Raw genomic sequence first — 21,460 nt, 5'->3', positions numbered from 1 at the left:
GATACATTTATTACATTGAAAAATGTTTGCATCTGTTTTTTTAATCATATCAAGACACTTTAAAAAGCTTTATAGAAATAAGTAAATATATAAAGTTTTTCATTTACCAAACCAATAAGCACTAATAATGTTAGTTAAGGCTCTAAAAAATTAGGCTATAAGTGCTGTCTATATTACTTTCCCTTTTTCTCTGTTATTGTAATATTTGGAGAAAATTGACTCCAATGGAAAGAATAGCTGATTTCTTTATCTGTGAACCTCTCTTTAATATTAATTGAATTTTCCAGCTTTTATTTCACTTAATACACACACACACACACAGTACTCCAGAAACATGAGTTCTGAAAAATAAACTCAGACACACAGTAACTAGGAAGATGAATGGTTCTATCAAGTTCCTTTTAGTAGGAGACCAAAAAATTTGGTTGGAAATCTCAAACCTTTTACAAATCAATAGTTTCTATATATTTTAAGGGTTGTATTACTCTTATTTTATTTATTTGTTTGTTTATTTATGATAAAAAAACACGGAACATAAAATTTACCATTTTAACCATTTTTAAGTGTACAGTAGTGTGAAGTATATTCACATTGTTGTGCAACTGATCTCCAGAACTTTTCATCCTGCAAAACTGAAACTCTATACTTATTGAACACTAAGTTCTCTTCTTCCCTCCTCCCAGCCCTTGGTAACCACCTTTCTATTTTCAGTTTCTATGATTTTGACTACTTTAGATACCTCATTATAAGTGAGATCATACAGTGTTTGTCTTTTTGTGACTGGTTTATTTCACTTAGCCTAATGTTCTCAAGGTTCATCCATGTTGTAGCATCTAACAAGATTTCCTCCTTTTTTAAAGGCCAAATAGCATTCCATTATATATACCACATTTTCTTTATCCATGCATCTGTCAATGGAAATTTGGGTTGCTTCTACCTCTTGGCTATTGTGAATAATGCTGCAATGAACATGGGTGCGCAAATATCTCTTTGAGATCTTCTTTTCAATTCTTTTGGATATATACCCAGAAAGTGGGATTGCTGGATCATGTGGTAATTCTATTTTCAATTTTTTGAGGAACCTCCATACTGTTTTCTCTGGCAGACATACCATTTTACATTCCCACCAACAGTGCCCAAGTGTTCCGATTTCTCCAAGTCCTTGCCAACACTTGTTTATTTTCTTCTTTTTGCATACTGGCCATCTTAATGGGTATGAGGTGATATCTCACTGTGGTTTTGATTTACATTTCTCTAAGGAGTAGTGATGTTGCACATCTTTCCATATGTTTGTTGACTATTCATTATCTTATTTTAAAAATCAGTAAAATATGTGTCAGAAAGTGGGTGTACCCTAACTTCTTTTGTCCTCATCTTCTTGTGAACTCACTTGGCAAAAACCTGCAAAAACTTCCTATCCCATTCTTTGTGTTTGCAAGTTGGACAGCTGATTGCTGGAGAATGAGCACCTGTTGTATCTTCAAAGAAAGGTAAATCTTATCTGTAGGAATCAATATCATATGGAGATTTTTAAACTTCTATACACGATATCTAGCATCTGATTGAAAATTACTAGGTGTGCCAAAAAACAAGACCATAAGATATATAAGTGAAAACAAAATAGGGACAGAAATAGATCCACAGTTAATCCAGACATTGAAAACACAGGACAACAACAACTTTAAAATAATATATTCAAGACTATCAAGGTAGAGATGGACAAAATTGATGAAAGAATGGAGAATTTAATCAGAAAACTGGAATCTATATAAAGGAATCAAATGGAATTTCTAATTCTATACTGTAAAATACAATAACTGACTTTAACAACTCAATAGAAGGGTCCAACAGCAGATTAGTACAGAAGAGATCACTAGTGAACTGAAAATAGAAAATTCTCTCTGAAGAGAGAGAAAGAAAATGAAGAATGAAAAAAGGAATGCAAAATACAGAAAAGAATATAACAGAAAGGTTTGCACAATTAAAAAGTCTAACATATATCTAAATGGTGTTCCAGAAGAAGAGGAGAAAGACTATGTGGCAGAAAAAATATTTGAAGAGATAATTGCAAAGAATTTTCCAAAATTCTCTCAATTGCTCTCTTCTCCTTCTCCTATTCTCCCATCTCTTTTTTCTTCTTCTTTTCCCTGTGTTTCAGTTTGAATAATATATATTTGCTTTTCTTCAAGTTCTCTGATCTTTTATCTTATGTCCAGTTTGCTGTTAAGCCTGTACAATGAATTCTTAATTTCAGTTCTTGTACCTTCCATTTCTAGAATGTCTATTTGCTTTTTTGTAGAGATTCATTTTTATTATTTAAGCTATATATATTTGTTTTATATAACTTTCTTCTTTTTTTTTTTATCTTTTTTTGTATATTCAAAGATACTTTGAAGTATCTCTGTTTTATATATCTTTCCTTCTGTTTTGCTTAATAATTTAGAAGTCCTTGACTACCAATTTCAACACCTGGGTCACTCTGTGAGTCTGCTTCTAGTGGCTATATTTTCTCTTGATTACAAGTCACATTTTCCTTCATATTTGCATGTCCTGTATTTTATTATTGTATGTTAAAAGTTGTATATCCAAAAATTTATGGGAATTAAAATATTATTTTGTTCCAGAGAGTGCACGTCTTTTCCACTGTCAGGAAGCTAGAATGAGAGACACTGCTTTGATCTAATCAGGCATTTTTCTCTGCTTGGGTTTGAATTGCAGGTTTATTTTGTTTGAGTTCACCTCAGGTTTCAAAAACCTTGATGTTGAGACTTGGAGTTCTCTCCTGTGTATATAACATACCCATTCCTCTAGCAGAACTAGTTGAGACTAGTCATTGTGAGACTAACAACATCTTACCTGGAAGCAGAACTCCTACAATTAACAAATTTATAACCTGTTCATGAAAGACAATTTGAAAAACATCCCAAAGAAACAACAATCAAACAAAATGCCAGAAGTTCAATAAAGCATCATTATTTTGATGTATTTTTTATAGAAGTTGTCTTGGGACTAGATAGTTTATAATTGTTTTATTATTTAATTGAGATTCTGAAATTAAATACATACTTTGATTAAGGGTGAGGCTACCTAAGAAACATTTGTTTTGCCAGATCCTGTAGGATAATAATATTCGTAATGAGATTGCTTGCTTTTAAATTTTGTCCAAATTTCACTGAGAAGGAGGCATCCATACTTTCACATTCTTGCAAGATCATTAGTGTGGCAGTTAATCTGGTGTGGCTTCTTGAATTATTATTCTCAGAATTCTTGTTGGGAGTTATGTGCTGGGCCTATCAATAGTTCTTTTAAACAAGTCTTTTTAATTAATACCCAGGTTTTCTAATTCTGGAGGTAATAATTTTGGTTAATCTCTTAGGTAAATAGGTCTATAGCTATCAGTAGTTTTTCTAAAAGGGTAGATAGGTCATATATTTTCTGAACCTTTGAGTATCTAAGAATAAATTTGTTACTTTTCAATATGAAAGACAATTTAAACATAAATTCTAATGTCCCATCCTTTCCCCATCGAAACTCTTATGATATTGCTCTATTAAGTATTTGGTATTTAATATAACAGAGGAGAAGTCTGATGTCAATGCGATTTTTGTTTCTTCAAATATAGCATGTCCGGTCTCCATCCTTCACCCACCCACTAAATACTCACCCATGGCATAATACATTCTTTTAACCCCATCCCCAGCTAAAACTCATAGGATATTTCCTTATCTTGCCTATTATTCAAACATGCTGCCAACGTATTCTAAGATATAGGTCTCTTTTTTTATTGATATCATTTGAAATGTACTTTAGAACGGCAAAGTGAAGCACTAGCCATTACTCTCTGAAGGTTATCTTAGTCAGATGTGGTGACAAACAGACAAAGAGGTTCTTGGCAAGTTCCAGATTGTCCTCACTCTCCTTCACTTCACCTCCAGCTTGTCTTCCTATTTGCCAAACCTGTTGATGAGCAACAGACACTTGGTTTGGACCCACAGAGGCAATAACATACAGAGGCAATAGGCTTCCCCTTGCGGTCCCCCTCAGACAGCTATATATGCTTGACTTTTCACATTAATTATTTGGTTACTCCTTCTCTGTTCCTCCAACTAGCCTTCCTTGATTGTTACTTCCTCAGCTTCTACTACAGGTGTAGAAGGTTTAAATCCTATAATAAATCTCTTACTGTGTAAGATTCATTAGGGTCTCCATTTCTCTTACTAAAGCCCAGCTAATACTGTTATTGGTACTGGAAATTGGTCCAGGGGAACAGAAACGTGATGATGGGATTTTAGAACCAATTCTCTGATTTGCCTAAATTTAGAATTAATGACACAATTGTCAGTAGTAAAATGGTAGCCCATTACATGAAGTGGCAAAGCAGTTACTTAAATTACAATGCATGGTCACCAGCAATCAAGTGCCTATAGAAATAGCTGTTGCATAGATTATGATAGGGGAAAAATAATAGTGTTAGTGGGTTCCTTCTAGGTGCACTGTAGAACCTGAAGAAAGAAAATAATGAATTCAGAGCTTTAAATTCCTAGCCTTAGATCCAGACAAGGAACCAGACAGCTTCTATGACTGCCCTAAAATAAATCCTTATCTCTTTCAGCTGCAGAGTATCAAGGTTTCTGACCAAGCCCAAAGGCTGTGACAGTGTCCTCCAATTTGCAGTATATGCTCTGATTCAGTAACAAAACTAAGATTCATGAGTTTTAAAATCAAGGGCTGGAAATGAGAGTGCCTCCTTTTGCAATTACACTTAATGTTCCACAAGTGAATTTTATGTTTCCTATCCCACAATTTTGGGCTCTGCTGGTCTGGAGGTATTGGTTCCCAAGGGAAGAATATTCCACTAGTGGACACACTGATTCCATTAAACTGGAAATTACCTGGCTTTTTGGGCAACTCATGCCAACGAGCCAAGAGGTAAAAGGAAATCACTGTACTGTTTGTGGTAATTGATACTAACGAAGGAAAATTAGGTTATTGCTACAAAATGGACATAAAGAGAGGTATGTCTGGAACACAACAGAGGTTCTGGAGGTGCCTCTTAGTACTCCCACATCCTATTATAAAAATTAATGGAACACTACAAGAAACCAGTCAAGTCAGGACCATTAATGGCACAGACCCTTCAAAAATAAAAGTTTGGACCATCCCATCAGGTAAGGAAACACAACCAGTTGAGGGCAATGGCAACATGCAATGAGCAGTAGAAGAAGGCAGTTATAAATACCGTTTACAACCATGTGATCAATTGCTATAAATACCATTTACAAGAATGTGACCAATTGTTATCCTATCCTAAGACTTATTAGTGATTCTTCTCCCTTCACTGAACCCCAAATGATGCACTTCTCTTACCAGAAGGAGGAGGAATGACTGTGGATAAACAAAAACAACTATCATGAACTACAGAAACTTTCATTAGAAGGGATTATTGACTAGCTGGCTTTGTGCTTAATATCTGTAATTTAACCTTCTAGTCATAAAGACAGAATCAGATTACCACTCTTATGCTTAGGATATTTTACCTCAGAAACTGAATGATCTTTATTTTAAACTAGGGATAATATCTTCCATGTACTATTAGTTATAATTTTTAAAAGCACCCCAAATAGGGCCTAGCATACAGTATATTAGTTTTCTTTGTTCCTTCCTCTTCTAAAACTGCTTCCTTGCTGACTACGTATATATACTATCCTCTTTAACATCCTGAAAAACTTTGTCTTTTTCTCTGGTTTGTTCCTTTCTTCCCCAATAAACTTTAAATGCACGTCTTCTTTTTCTTAGCAAAAAATATTAATTTGGGTCTTGTAGACTAGAGCTTCCCAAGTGATGTACTAAGGTATAATGATGAGGTAAGGCTCATTGATGTGCCATGTATAGGTTACAGGTGTGCAGATGCACTGACCCTCTCAGCTATCAGTGCAGTCAGCTTGGGTCTGGGGCAGCTGGAATCCCAGTTATTTTTGTTCTCCTCAGACCACGAGCAACCTCTTTTATTTACCACAGTGTTCCATACAAAAGCAGTATTGTCAATTTTTAACTTGTACTATGACTGAAAATACTGTAATTCTACAAAGGGAAATTAGGGAGATTGATTTTTGGAATTAATTTAACTTCATCAAAAGCGATTTTATCAATACAGATTGGATGAGAGCTGGGATATGAAAATTAGGTACAAGATGCTTTGATGCCATTTGGACATAGCTCTTTTATTGAGGCCATTTTCATGCTGTGAATATTTGGACTCTGCACTTTTATTCCAGATACTTTATACTTTATCCAATTATTCTGTATTCTTCAGCTCAATACACAGCTGTTAAGCAAAAACATTGCCTAACGTGTAAAAGGAAAGAACTAGAAAGGCTCTGCTTTAAGAAATTCCTCCAACCAAAAGGGTATGTGCTGCATACATAATTTAGTGCAGTGCTCTCATTTTACTAGTGATTGTAGAAGCTCCATATTTGTTCATAGCTGAACATTTAATAGTTTGATTCTTTTCTTATACTTTTATTTGCTGAAATTATTTTTAATTTTTATTTATTTATTTTTAAGATTTTATTTATTTATTTTTTCCCCCCAAAGCCAACAGTAGATAGTTGTATGTCATAGCTGCACATCTTCTAGTTGCTGTATGTGGGATGCGGCCTCAGCATGGCCGGAGAAGCGGTGCGCACCCAGGATCCGAACCCAGGCTGCCAGCAGCGGAGCGTGCGCACTTAACCGCTAAGCCACGGGGCTGGCCCTGAAATTATTTTTTAAAATTAGTCATTTTTATTTTTACCAAACTAATACATGCACATAGTTTTAAAAATCTTAGTGTTAAAAGTCTTATAATCAAAATAGCACTCCACTTTCCCTCCCCTCCCTACTCTCTCTCTTCTTCCAAAAAACAACCACTTACAATTTTGAAGTTTTATTTTTCTGTTATTTGGCTAAATATTTCTAAGTGACATTCGTATGTCACTATCTCTTTGTTTACCTATTTACTTATTAACTTACTGGTATGGTAGATTACGATTCATCTAACTTATACTCCATTTCTCCAAACCACCCAAATCTTTATTCTCTGAATATAGCTAGAGCATTATGAATTCAATATCCAGTATTTACATCATTAAGACTAGGTAAATATTATTCGCTGTTGAACCCAACAGTATCTTATGATTATATCTCCTTTGTTCTCTAAATTAATTTTTTTTATGGATAGTAATTGCCCTGTTTTTCATTTGTTTGCTGTCCTTTTTATTGAGGATTATCTTCCCATATCCTCAATCATTCTCTGAAGATAGTCTTTCACATGGTCCAATGTATCAGATTATCTAATATTTCCATTATTTCCTTCTGAAGGTGTCTCTCAAGCAGTCTCCTGTCTTGCTCCAATTATGACTTGTTCTTTTCCTTTTTATTCATGCTCCGAATTTTCTTTGTCTCTCTACTATATGGGATCTCTTTGCTGGAACCTACTTTCTCATTTTTGGTTAATGTCCTCATTTTGGTAGTTGGCATCCTTGTTTAAGATTCCTGTGAAACTGCATATGAGAGATAAAGTTTTGAGATTTTGCATGTCTGAAAATGTCTCTATCCTAGCTTCATATTTTATTGATAGTTCAGTTATAAAATTAAATATTGAGAAGAATTTTCATTCAGAAATTTGAAGATAGTACTTCAAAATTTCCTATATCTTCCAAAATTATAATTGAGAAGTCTAATATCATTTTTATTTTTGATACTATGTATATGCTGCCTATTATTCCCCACACCCACCCTGCCATAAACTTTTAGGTTGTTTCCTATACTCCCAAGACCTTGAAATTTTAAAGCGAAGGGTGTAGGTACATGTCTTATGTTTTGCACTGAATTTCAATGGACGCTTTGAGTTTGGCCTCTCGAGTCCTTCAGTTCTGGGAAATTCTGTTTTCATACATCTTGAAAATTTCCTCCCATCTCTTGCAACTTTTCTCTCTTTTTTGAACTATTAGTTGGATACTGGACCTCCTGGATTGATCCTCTTTTAAGAATTCTTTCCCTCCTATTTTCTATTCTTTGTCTTTCTTGAATTTGACAACTTACCATTCCAAAAATACCTTAATTTTCAAAATTTTGATGATGATATTTATAATATACATGATCTTCTCTCTTCTTTTTTTTATCATGGGAAAATATACATAATGAAATTTACCATTTTAACCTTTTTTTTTTTTTAATAATTTTATTTATTTCTTTTTCCCCCCAAAGCCCCAGTAGACAGTTGTATGTCATAGCTGCACGTCCTTCTAGTTGCTGTATGTGGAACGCGGCCTCAGCATGGCCGGAGAAGCGGTGCGTCGGTGCACACCCAGGATCCAAACGCAGGCCACCAGCAGCGGAGCGCATGCACTTAACCCCTAAGCCACGGGGCCGGCCCTAACCATTTTTAAGTGTACAATTCAGTGGCATTAAGTACATCCAAAATTTTGTGCAACCATCACCACTGTCCATTTCCAGAACATTTTCATCATCCCAAAACAAACTCTGCACTCATTAAACACTAACTCTCCATTATCCACTTCCCCAAGCCCCTGGTAACATTTATTCTACTTTCTGTCTCCATGAATTTGACTAGTTCAGGTACTTCATATAAGTGGAATCATACAATATTTGTCCTTTTGTGTCTGGCTTATTTTACTTAGCATAATGTTTTCAAGGTTTATCCATGTTGTAGTATGTATCAGAGTTTCATTCCTTTTTGTGGGTGAATAATATTCCATTGTATGTATATACCATGTTTTGTTTATCCATTCACCTGTTGATGGACACTTGGGTTTTTTCCACCTTTTGGCTATTGTGACTAATGCTACTATGAACATTGGTACACAAGTATCTCTTTGAGATCCTGCTATCAATTCTTTTGGGTATATACCCTAGGAATGGAATTGCTGAATCCTATGGTAATTCTATGTTTAACTTTTTGAGGAAATGCCAAACTGTTTTCGACAGAGGCTGTACCATTTTATATACCCACCAGCAATGCATGAGACTTTCAATTTCTTCACATTCTTGTCAACACTTGTCATTTTCCTTTTTTTGTTAATGATACCCCTCCTAATTGGTATGATGTGATATGACATTGTGGTTTTGATTTGCATTTTCCTAATAACTAATTGTGTCGAATATCTTTTCATGTGCTTATTGGCCATTTGTATATTTTTTTGGAGATGTATCTATCTATTCAAATCCTTTGCCCATTTTTGAATTGGGTTTTGTTGTTGTTATTGTTGAGATGTAGGAATTCTTTATATATTCTGGATATTAATTCAGATTTGCAAAGATTTTTGTCCCATTAGTTGGGTTGACTTTTTGCTCTCCTGATACTGTCCTTTGAAGCACAAAAGTTTTTAATTTTTATAATTGACATATAACATTATATTAGTTTCAGGTGTACAACATAATGCTTCAAGATTTGTATATATTGCAAAATGATCACCACAGTAAGTCTAGTTAACATCCAGCACCACATATAGTTACAAATATTTTTTTCTTGTGATAAGAACTTTTAAGATTTACTCGATTAGCAACTTTCTAATATACATTAACTATAGTCACCATGCTGTACATTACATCCCCATGACTTACTTATTTTATAAATGGAAGTTTGTACCTTTTGAGCCCCTTCACCCATTTTGCCCACCCCACACACACCCCACACCTCTGGCAACCACCTATCTGTTCTCTGTATATATGACCTTGCTTTTTATTTTGTTTGTTTGTTTGTTTATTTGTTTTAGATTTCACATATAAGTGGGTTCATACAATATTTGTCTTTCTCTGTCTCCCTTATTTCACTTAGAAAATTGCCCTTAAGGTCCACCTGTTGTTGCCAATGGCAAGATTTTATTATTTTTTATGGCTGAATAATATTCTTATATATATATATATTCATATATATATGTATATATACACACACACATATATATATACCACAGTTTGTTTATCCATTCATCCACTGATGGACACTTATGTTGCTTCTGTGTTGGCTATAGTAAATAATGCTGAAATGAACATACGATGCAGGTATCTTTTTGAGTTAGTGTTTTCGTTTCCTTCAGACAAATACCCAGAAGTGGAATTGCTGGGTCATATGGTAGTTCTATTTTTAATTTTTTGAGGAAATTCCGTACTGTTTTCCATAGTAGCTGCACCAATTTACACTCCCACCAACAGTGCACAAGGGTTTCCTTTTCTCCACATCCTTGCCAACACTTGTTATTTCTTATCTTTTTGATGACAGCCATTCTAACAGGTATGAGGTGATATCTTATTGTGGTTTTGAGTGGCATTTCCTTGATGATTAGTGATGTTGAACACCTTTTCATGTACCTGTTGGCCATCTGTATGTCTTCTTTGGAAAAATGTCTATTCAGATCCTCTGCCCATTTTTTAATTGGATTATTTGGTTTTTTTGCTATTGAGTTGTATGAGTTCTTTATATGTTTTGGATATTAACCTCTTATCAAATATATGATTTGCAAATATTTTCTCCCATTCTGTAGGTTGCATTTTCATTTGGTTGATGATTTCCTTTGCTGTGCAGAGGCTTTTTAGTTTGATGTAGTCCCATTTGTTTGTTGTTGCTTTTGCTTTTGGTGTCAAACTCAAAAAATCATCACTAAGATTAATGTCAAACAGCTTACTGCCTATGTTTTCTTCTGAAAGTTTCATAGTTTCAGGCCTTATGTTCAAGTCTCTAATCCATTTTGAGTTAATTTTTGTGTCTGGTGTGAGATAGTGGTCCAGTTTCATTCATTTGCATGTGGCTGTGCAGATTTTCCACCGCCATTTATTGATAAGACTGTCCTTTTCCCATTGTATGTTCTTGGCTTCTTTGTCATAAATTAATTGACCATATATGTGTGAGTTTATTTCTGGGCTATCTAGTCTGTTCCGTTGTTCTATGTGTCTGTTTTCATGCCAATATCATACTATTTTGATTACGATAGCTTTTGTAATATAGTTTGAAATCAGGGAATGTGATTCCTCCAGCTTTGTTGTTCTTTCTCAAGATTGGTTTGGCTATTTGGGGTTTTTTTTGTTTCCACACAAATTTTAGGATTGTTTGTTCTATTTCTGTGAAAAATGTCATTGGAACTTTCTTAGGGATTGCATTGACTCTGTAGATTGCTTTGGGTAGTATCGATATTTTAAAAATATAAATTCTTCCAATCCATGGATGTGGAACATCTTTCCATTTATTTATGTCTTGTTCAATTTCTTTCATTCGATGTCTTATAGTTTTCAGTGTACAGATCTTTCACTTCCTTGGTTAAAGTTTTTCTTAGGTGTTTTATTCTTTTTGATGCAATTTTAAATGATATTCTTTTCTTAATATCTCTTTCTGATACTTTGTTATTAGTGTTTACAAATGCAACAGATTTTTGCATACTGATTTTGTTTCCAGCAACTTTACTGAATTTGTGTATTAGTTCTAACAGTCTTCTGGTAGAGTTTAAGCTTTTCAGTATATAATATCATGTCATCCACAAATAGTGACAGTTTTACTTCTTGTTTTCTGATTGGGATGCCTTTTATTTCGTTTTCTTACTTAATTGCTCTGGCTAGGACTTCCAATACTATGTTGAATAAAAGTGGTGAAAGTGGCCATCCTTTTCTTGTTCCTGATCTTACACAAAAAGCTTTCAACTTTTTACCATTAAGGATGATATTAACTGTGGTCTTGTCATATATGGCTTTTATTATGTTGAGGTATGTTCCCTGTATAACCACTTTGTTGAGTGTTTTTATCATAAATTGATGTTGAATTTTGTCAAATGCTTTTTCTGCATCTATTGAGATGATCATACAATTTTTCTCTTTCATTTTGTTAATGTAGTGTCGCACATTGATTGGTTTACAGATGTTGAACCATCCTTGCATTCTTGGAATAAATCTTACTTGATCATGGTGTATGATCCTTTTATTGTATTGTTGAATTTGGCTGGCTAATATTTTGTTGAGGATTTTTGCATTTATGTTCATCAGGGATATTAGCATGTAATTTTCTTTTCTTGTGGCATCCTTGTCTGATTTTGGTATCAGGGTAATGCTGGCCTCCTAAAATGAGTTTGGAAGTGTTTCCCCCTCTTCTATTTTTTGGAAGATTTTGAGAAGGATTGGTATTAATTCATCTTTAAATGTTTGTTAGAATCCACCAGTGAAGCTATCTGGCCCTGAACTTTTGTGGTTTGGAGGTTTTTGATTACTAATTCAATCTCCTTACTAGTAATCAGTGCTTTCATATTTTCTGTTTCTTCATGCTTTAGTCTTGGTAGGTTGTATGTTTCTGGAAATTTATACATTTCTTCTAGCTTGTGTAACTTGTTGGTTTATAACTGTTCATAGCAATGTCTTATGATCCTTTATATTTCTACGGTATCAGTTGTAATGTCTCCTCTTTCATTTTTGATTTTATTTATTTGAGTCCTTTCTCTTTGTTGGTGAATCTAGCTAAAGGTTCACCAATTTTGTTCATCTTTCTAAAAAACCAGCTTTTAGTTTCATCGATGTTTTCCGTTGTCTTTTTAGTCTCCATTTCCTTTATTTCTGCTCTGATATTTATTTCCTTCCTTCTGCTAACTTTGGGCTTCATTTGTTCATCTCTTTCTAGTTCCTTGAGGTGTAAAGTTAGGTTGTTTGAGATTTTTCTTATTTCTTGATGTAGGCATTTATTGCTATGAACTTCCCTCTTAAAACTACTTTTGTTGCATCCCCCAAATTTTGATATGTCATATTTCCATTTTCATTTGTCTCAGGTATTTTTAAATTTCTCTTTTGATTTCTTCTTTGACCCATTTGTTGTTCAGAAATGAAATATTTTTATTAAAATGAAATCAGTTACAATTCTAGAACTCAATGTAATTTAGTTGCTAGTTTAAAAATTGAACATCATGTTTCATTTATGTTATTCAACATCTACATGTATGGCATATAAATATAAGAATAATATGGATTATTTAATATTTCAAACATTTTTCCAGAAGCTATGTCCAAATGTTGGGAATGCTGCAATAAGTTCTGAGTACCTACAGAACCACAAACTAGAATATGCAAAAAAGCAAGAAAATGGAGGCATGACACTACTGGCAAATGACTGTGTTATGCAAAAATCTATTGAATCTATACTAGTAGAGAGAAAGGATTTAAGCAGTTAATTTAAGTTTTTTCTTACCTAAGTTATTTTGCTGCTCAAATTTTTACCTACTTTGAAGCTGTGTGTATGTCTCAACCCACTGACTTGCACAGCATTCTGATAGGTGCCTTTTTTTTTTTTCTTTTGAGGACACAATGCAAGAAATACAGAGAAGCATTCCCCTGAGGCCTTGAATAATATCAGGAGGGCAGATGTTTAAGGTTACAGTTTCCATTATAGTAGTGCTGTCAGATTCTGAGTGACAAATGCATCCATGTGTTCTTTAATCGTACATGTATGTTATGATATATATGGGCCATCTAAAATATGGGGATGAGGACTGAGGCCCCTCTTACCCAGGTATAATTACAGTATTGGTTCTATCCTTTCTACTGAGTGACAGTTAAATATCTTCTACTAGGACCCATTTAGGTCACCTATCTACTTTGGAAGATGGTTTAGATAACTTTTCCCTTCAATAACTTGTATTTGTTTTCTATCACCAAGTAACAAATTACCACAAATTTAATAACTTAAAACCACACATTTATTATCTCAGTTTCTGTGGGTCAGGAGTTTGGGCCTGGCTTAGCTGGATTCTCTGCTCAGAGTCTCACAGGGCTACAATCAAGTTCTTACTTGAACTGCATTTTCATCTGAGAGCTTGATTGGTAAAAAATCTGCTTCCAAGTTCAGTTGGTTTATTGGTAGAATTATTGAGGGTCCTGGCTTTTTTGCTGGGTATTGGCTGAAGCCCACCCTCAGGTCCTAGAATCTACTCACGGATTCCACAGGCCACTTGTAGTAACTTTCCACATGGGCTTCTTCAACATAGCTGCTTACTTCATCAAGCTAGCAAGGAGAATCTCTATCCTTAGGGAAGGCCCAGTTCCTTTTTAAAGGGCTTGTTTCAGATCAAATCAGTCCCATCCAAAATATTCCCTCTTTTGGTTAACTCAAAATCAATTTATTTTGGACTTTAGTTACATCTTCAAAATTCATTCACCTTTACAATATTCTATGGGCTAGAAGCAAGTCATGGGTTCTGCCCACACTCTAGGGGAGAGGATTATACAGGGTGTGAACACAAAGGGGTGGAGATTATCTTAGAGTTCTGTTTACCACACCTCCTATTTTTGACAGTTGTTTCTTGAGTTTTAACAGGTTTATCTACTTAACACCATGGCAAACTTCTCTGCAAATTGGAGGACAATAATAAAAATTATCAGGTTGTAGTTAATTCATATTCTTTCTTAATGACAGTGTAGAACATGCAGATAGAAACTGCTCAAGCTGAGCTATGTCTGTACAATTGCTACTCTGACAAGTACTACTACTACTATTACTACTATGATTACTATTGGCTAACACTTAGTGAGATATTACTACAGGCATACCTCAGAGGTATTGTGGGTTCCATTGCAGATCACTGTGATAAAGCAAATATTGCAATAAAGTGAGTTACATAAAATTTTTGGTTTCCCAGTGCATACAGAAGTTATTTTTGCAATATGCTGTAGTCTATTAAGTGTGCAATAGCATTATGTCTAAAAAAATGTACAATACCTTAATTTAAAAATGTTGATGAGAAATGCTAACCATCATCTGAACTTTCTGCAAGTCATAATATTTTTGCCAGTGGAGGGTCTTGTAAAAAATGCAATATCTGCAAATTGCAATAAAGCAAAGTAAAATAAAATGAGCTATGCCTGTATATACCCAGTATTGCCTGAAGTGTTTTACCAGAATTTAATCTTCATAAAAACCTCACCAGAAAGGGGCTATTTTTATCATCTCCATTTTATATTTCAGGAACATTTGCATACAGAAGATTAGAACACGCAGCAAGTAAGAAGTAGAGATAAGATTCCAACTTAGATAGTAAGCCTTCAGAGCCCATTTTTATAAGCACTACATTAGGCTGTCTCTTACAGTACATAGAAACTTCAGTTTTCCTCTTCAGCGGTTCCTTTTTCACGTTTATGCTGTTTTTCAAAAGTTCCACTTTCCTTGTTCAATTGCTGCTCAATTGCACAACTGAAAATTCATTCATTTATGTTTATTATTTTAGTTTTTTTTGCTTTTTGGATTTTTTTTCTTCTGTGAGAAGTTCTGTGATCTTGCTTTGCTCTAGTATTTTTTTCTAGAAGAATGTTCAGTCTGTATGTAAAATAAGGCCATAATGGTGGATAAAATATAGAAATCCTTCAGTATTGATTAGTAAGTAGCTGCCCCACTCCTGAATACTTCTCCTACCACCCAGTCTGCCTCAGTCCCTAGCTGAAGAACCCCTGGACCTCTCCACAGTTCTACAACTAAAGGATTAACATCTGACAAAGTAAGGAATCTTCAAGCCTGCTCCCATTCTAATTGGTCAATGCTTGGTGCCACAGGGATTGGTAAATATTTTGAATATCATCCTACCTAGAAGTTGAAGCCACATCTTTTTCATTTTTCACTGTCTTTGCATTTTTGTTTTATCTAACTTGAATTCTCTTTATTTTGTACCTATTTTGACAGCCCCTTTAACGTCTACATTATGAGTCAGGTCAAGTATCATGGCTTCTTGAAAATTTTTCCCATATTCTATGAGGAAGATTTAGGTCCTCTTTTTTTCTATTTATTTTATACTTAGTATATACTTCCATGATAGTAATGATCTCATAATTTTATCTGTATATATGACTCTTTTCCTATTAGGAGAAGTGTCATTTCCTTTGGGCATTTCCAGTGCTTAGAATAGTGTGTGAGTACATAATAAATACTGTACTTGTTGAATGAAATAATGAATGATTGGGTAGATCAACTAGTAGGTAGAATGGCTGAAGAGGCTGTAAACGTGTGGTTGAGGATATTCAGGGAGATTCAGATACAATGAAACTGTCTAGTTGGAGTCTTAGGGAGGAAAGTCTAGAACATAAACACATCTAAGAAAACTGATCAGTTGGTGAGTTAACGCTGAATTATTTTTCCCTTTGCCATTAGCCTAGACAATTGAGAGTGAACTATTATAAAAATGATTCCTTTTTATTTGCTTATAGAAGACATACAAAGAGAAACCAGTGGACCCTATTATTCCAATCTCATTTCTCTTGTTATTAGACGGTAAAACTTTTAATATTGATATTAATATTGATAATTTACTGAGCATTTATTTTATAATTGAGCACCTATGTACTAAAATTTTTTAATTTGTTATTATTGAGCACCTATATACTATGTTCTGTGCTAAGTACTTTCTAAAGCTTAGCAATTAAGCAATGCAAATCTAATTGTGTTATTTCTTGACTTAAAATCTTTTAAGTGATTCTTCATTGCTCTCACAATAAAGTCCAGCTTTTAGGCAAGAAAACTATTAAATCAGTTATCATATTAGAGATTACTTCTTCTAAGAGGGCATTATTGATTCTCCAGGTCTGGATTAGGTGATCCTCCTAAAAGCCACCCAGCATTTCAACCAAGTTGAAAGGCTCAAATTATAAAAATAAATATTAACCACCCTGTACTAATTTCTCATTACTTACAAAAATTTCCCATTTAGTTTTCTGTCTCCTCCACTGTAGTACAGATTTCTTGAGGACAGGCCCCTAATGTAAGTCTGGGACACAGTGAGTTGCTAAATAATACTGAATGAATAGATTAATTCAAGAGAGGAATTACATGTAACAACAACAATAACCAAACCTAGGACCTATTTGTCAGGCTTTTCTTGCTTTGCAAAACACATTTACATTTATCCTATCATTTAGCCCTCTAAACCAATTTGAACTACAGGCATTAACACCATTTTAGAGATGAGAAAACTGAGTAACACACTTATTCCAAGGAACAGGCAAGCAAGCAGGAGCACTTGGACGTGACGCCAGATCTCCCAACAAATGGAGTGGCACCTTCTCCACTATATCCCGTGGCCTCATTAAGGGTTGGCTCCCAATATAAAATTGAATAACAGGGATACAACTTCCGGTGGAAGGGTATGACTGGAAGTGCTTGCTCTGGCACAGAACTGTAAAAAAAGATGTTTTTGCCATTTCCTCCTTACTTATACAATTTAAAGTATACTTTGTACATTTTTTATAAACTATAAATAAATCAACCTACTCCTGCCTTTTGCGAAAGTCTTCCTCAGCTCTTGAACTCTCACCTACCTATTTCCTTCCTTCTTTCCTAAGACTCATAGAGGGCGCTCACAGAGTGCTACTCACTGGTTGAGCAAAGTTCCACCCATCAACACACCTCACACTGCAACTGAAAGGCGCAGCGCCACCACCTCAGACTTCCTTCTCTTTTCCACGGCAGGAGGCGGGGCCAATTTACCTCATTCAAATAAAAAACCAGGAGATTTGCATGGAGAACGGCCATTCCGTGAGTCTATTGGCTGACAGCACAGCGGGCGTGGCCAATGTTACGACCACTGAGCCCCGCCTACATTAATTTGCATAACGGCCCCGGCGCGTGCAAGGCAGAAGCGGGTTTGTTTTTGAATCTGCGGAGGCGGCGGCGGCGGCAGCGGCGGCGCGGAGACTGAAGCGCGCGAGACTGACGCGGAAGCGTTGGGGACGGCTGCGTGGAACAGCTCTGTAGGAAGGAACTTGGTTCCCCCTCCCTCCTCTCCCGCCCCAAAAGGTATATGTGAATCCCAGGGGCTGCAATAAGCACATTTTCTTAAATTACTATTGTATTTCTGAAGAGTCAAGACCGCATTATGGCGGCTGCGGGAGTTGTATTTGCGCCTGCGCGGTTGCGGAGCTGCGGGCGGGCGCTGCATGGGAGCACGTGATCTTGCGGGGTCGGGCTTTAGCTGCAGTTGTGCAGCTGGCGGGGCGGTGGCTGCGCAAGCGCAATATTCATTTTCAAGATCTAATGTTCTTGTTGGACGCCATTTGGGTTCTAGATTTAATTTTCCTCCTTCTTGAGGGGTTTCATTTTGTTACCCTCACATTCCCACATTTTTCAAGGAAAACGTTGTTCTTATGTTGTACTCCTGTACCGAACTGAAACTCTTTTCTGATATTTCTCCGGTTCTCTGAGAAGCTGTGACTTCATTTTCTGTAAAAATGTCACTTGTGGTTCTCGATTATAATTTCACTTTTAGGGTACTGCTGGATTCAGATTTATGTTTAGGGAGATGAAGATCAGCACCTAGTGGTGTTCTCACGGGAAGTGCATTTATTTGAACTGCATTTTTGCAAATACATTTTTAACCCTATTTTTACCGGTTCTGCTTTTATGGATGTGTGGAATGTTTACAAAATAGAAGCAATTTGAGTTTTGGAAATATGAAAAGGAAGGGACATTCGCAGAATCTGTATGATGTTGTTTTAAAAAGAAATTTCTATCTCCTTGGGTATTTATGTTTTAAAATACTTGCTCCCAAGTCAATGAAGTTTTAAATTTAATCAGTTTGTGTGCCTCTGATCGTACTTGCATTTGAGTTTTACGTTTTTTCAGTCTTTGATCACTTGTTCATTACTGCTTCAGTTAGATAATTTTTGTTACTGTGACTTTTTAAATTAAGTCATTTTCTTGGCATTTGTTTGCTATGATATGTAAAATAGAACACTCACCTGGCAAGTTTTTCTGATAAAGAATTCTACAGAGAACTCCCAACTCACTGAGGGGTTTTTGAGGAAATCGAGTTAACTATCAATAAAAAATAAGTTGATTTTTTAAAAAAACTGCCCCATATACATGTCAATAAGATACAGTTTTTGTGTTTGTTTTTTTTAATTGTGTGTTCCTGGTTTTAGTTTCTTGAAGAAGGTAGTTATAAGTATGCTACTGATTATTTTAGTTTAAAATGACAGTGTCACTATATTTAAATCTTATATAACATCCCTGGGAGAAGTTTTATACGATTTAATATAATTTTCCCATTGTGCAAATTATTTCTTACTGGGCTAAAAAGTTCTAAATGGTCTTCGTAGACTTCATCTGTGGTTTGTATATACAACGATTGGTTTCATAATTTAAATCAGTCACCTGTCAAATGAAGAAACAGCTCTTTTTAATCTTGGTTGGTTTAGGGACGTTTTTATTGCCTAAAGCAAGTACTCTGTAAGTATTAGGTAGATGTAATTGAAAGGAATTCCTTTGGTTGGTGGATTTTTTAAAAATGACATCACCTATGAGATAGAATGGAATGATAGGAAAAATTCTTTGGTTTTTCTCAACAGAAAATTTGTCGTTGATATAATTCCTGGACCTCTGAAGTCTTCTACACAGAAATATATTTAGTTGTGTAATCTCTTCCCTTTTATGCTTCTGGGATGATTACCCAGCACACCCCTCCCCTACCCCCTAAGACATTATTTCAGGTGTTATAGAGTCGAAAATATGTTGTATTTTCTCTGTGTGTGTGTGTGTGTGTGTATACACATACATATTTAGGTTAAGAACTTTGATCTTAGGGCATGGTACACTTTGCATTTACAGAAAAGTGAAATATTTTGGTTTCTATATTTAAGTTTATATTTTCATTTGAATATACAAATGATTGCCTTTTAGTTTAATGTTGAAGATCGTAAGAGGTATTTGAAAACACTGGAGACTAATGTACAATGTAAATATTTATTGGTAGGACAATTTTGCTGTCATGTTTTTTAGAAAGGCAAATATAGTTCTGTAAACTTAAAACTACGATTAATGAATTGTCTGAACATCCACTATTTGTTCATTGGTATTCTGTCAATGACAAGCATGTTTTGAAATTTTAGTTTGTTAGTTATGATGCCACAAGATTTTGACACATATGCAGCATATAGAAATATTAAGACTAGGTTACTCCAGGAATGAATACTAAGTTACTGGGGTCATTTAAATTCTTTTTAGTTTTCTGAATTTTAGACATCATAAAATTAAGTTTAGAAGAAAAAGGTTGGAATGATTAAAACATAAATCATTAAAATTGTCTTTTTTTCTTTAAATTATGATTTGAATATGTGATAAATATATTTAAGTTTTTTTAACTTAGTATAGCACATTTGGAAAATGTTGAAAATTAGCAACATTTAGAAATAACATTTGGTGATTTTTGTGACTTTTCAGTGATTGATCAACAATCAATATTTATTGATAAATAAACAGTGATTAATGATCAGTATTTATTGATCAATTTATCAGTTAGTTTTTCATTTGGATCATAATTTCATTCCTGTTCTTTTCACTTAGTAGTTTATTGTGGATGTTTTCCCACTTCATTATTCTTTTAAAATGTTTTTTAATGGTTACATAATATTTTGTGAAACTATCCACAATTATCAAATATTCTTCCAATGTGTTTTTAAATGTCTACATAATATTATCTCTAATAAGAATGTACTGTGACTTCTTATTAAACGTTTCTTTTCTTGTTGACTATTTTGTTGGTTGCCTGTTTCTCTGTTATAAATAACGCTACCATGAACATCCTTGTACATGAGTCGTGATCTGCATCTCATAATATTTCTTTGAAATTACTGTTTCAAAGGATTTTTAAAGTAATTTACAAAATTGAAAAAAACTTAGTTTTACACCATCAATTTGGTAGTTGAAAAATAGTAGCTCATTAACTTTTCTTTTTGATAACTAGTGAAGTTGAACTTTTTATGTTTAGTATATATGCAGTTTTCTCATTTTTTGTGAATTAGCTGTTTGAGGTTTATTTGCATATTTTTCTATGGTGGATGTTAATGTTTTTGTTTTTTTGTAACAAGTATTTTGCATTAGCACTTTACATTTCATATTTTTTGCAGTAATTTTTTTAGTTTATTTTTTAATTTCTTACAGTTTTTTATAATCAGAAGTTTTAAATTTTTATGTAGTCAAATGCACTGCTTTTTTCGTTTGTGATTTCTTCTAGGACTTCTCTGCCTAAAAAATATTACCTGTTGTGAGATGAACTAAACGTTCATTTATTTCATTTATTTTTTCTAGATGTTTTAATGATGTTAAAAAGAAGTATGCTTTAATCTACATAGAGTTTATTTTGACATATTGTGTGAAGATGGGTTGCTAGTTTTCATTTTTTCCAAATATCTAGTTTTTTCAGAATTTTATGTTGGTGATCCATCTCTTTTCTTATTGCTTTGAATTGCTTCTTTTGAGCATAACTTATGTACCAGGTTTAAGCTATCAAATCTGCTTCATTTACTAGGGATATTTAACCTGAGGTCCATTGGCCTCTGTAGGTTCTATAGATAGGCCCTAAGAGTTCCATGGATTCCTTAATGTAGACAATTTGATGTGAGTGTGCATATATGCATTTTTCTGGGGGAAGAGTTATAGTTTTCATCATCTTCTCTCAGG

At 34.4% G+C, this 21,460-nt stretch overlaps 1 protein-coding gene across 1 annotated transcript in view; it reads left to right on the top strand.

Moving 5' to 3' along the window:
- Positions 1-17,666: 17,666 nt before the first annotated feature.
- Positions 17,667-21,460, top strand: part of ATF7IP (activating transcription factor 7 interacting protein) — a 119,191-nt gene continuing 115,397 nt past the window's right edge. Inside the window, exon 1 of the mRNA XM_058558721.1 lies at positions 17,667-17,800. The gene's annotated coding sequence lies outside the window, so the exon portion shown is untranslated. The remainder of the gene's footprint in view (positions 17,801-21,460) is intronic.

Source organism: Diceros bicornis, chromosome 17, assembly GCF_020826845.1.
Source record: "Diceros bicornis minor isolate mBicDic1 chromosome 17, mDicBic1.mat.cur, whole genome shotgun sequence".
Classification (NCBI taxonomy): Eukaryota; Metazoa; Chordata; class Mammalia; order Perissodactyla; family Rhinocerotidae; genus Diceros; species Diceros bicornis.
Note: the sequence above shows the minus strand (reverse complement) of the source record. Positions and strands in the feature narration are given on the sequence as shown.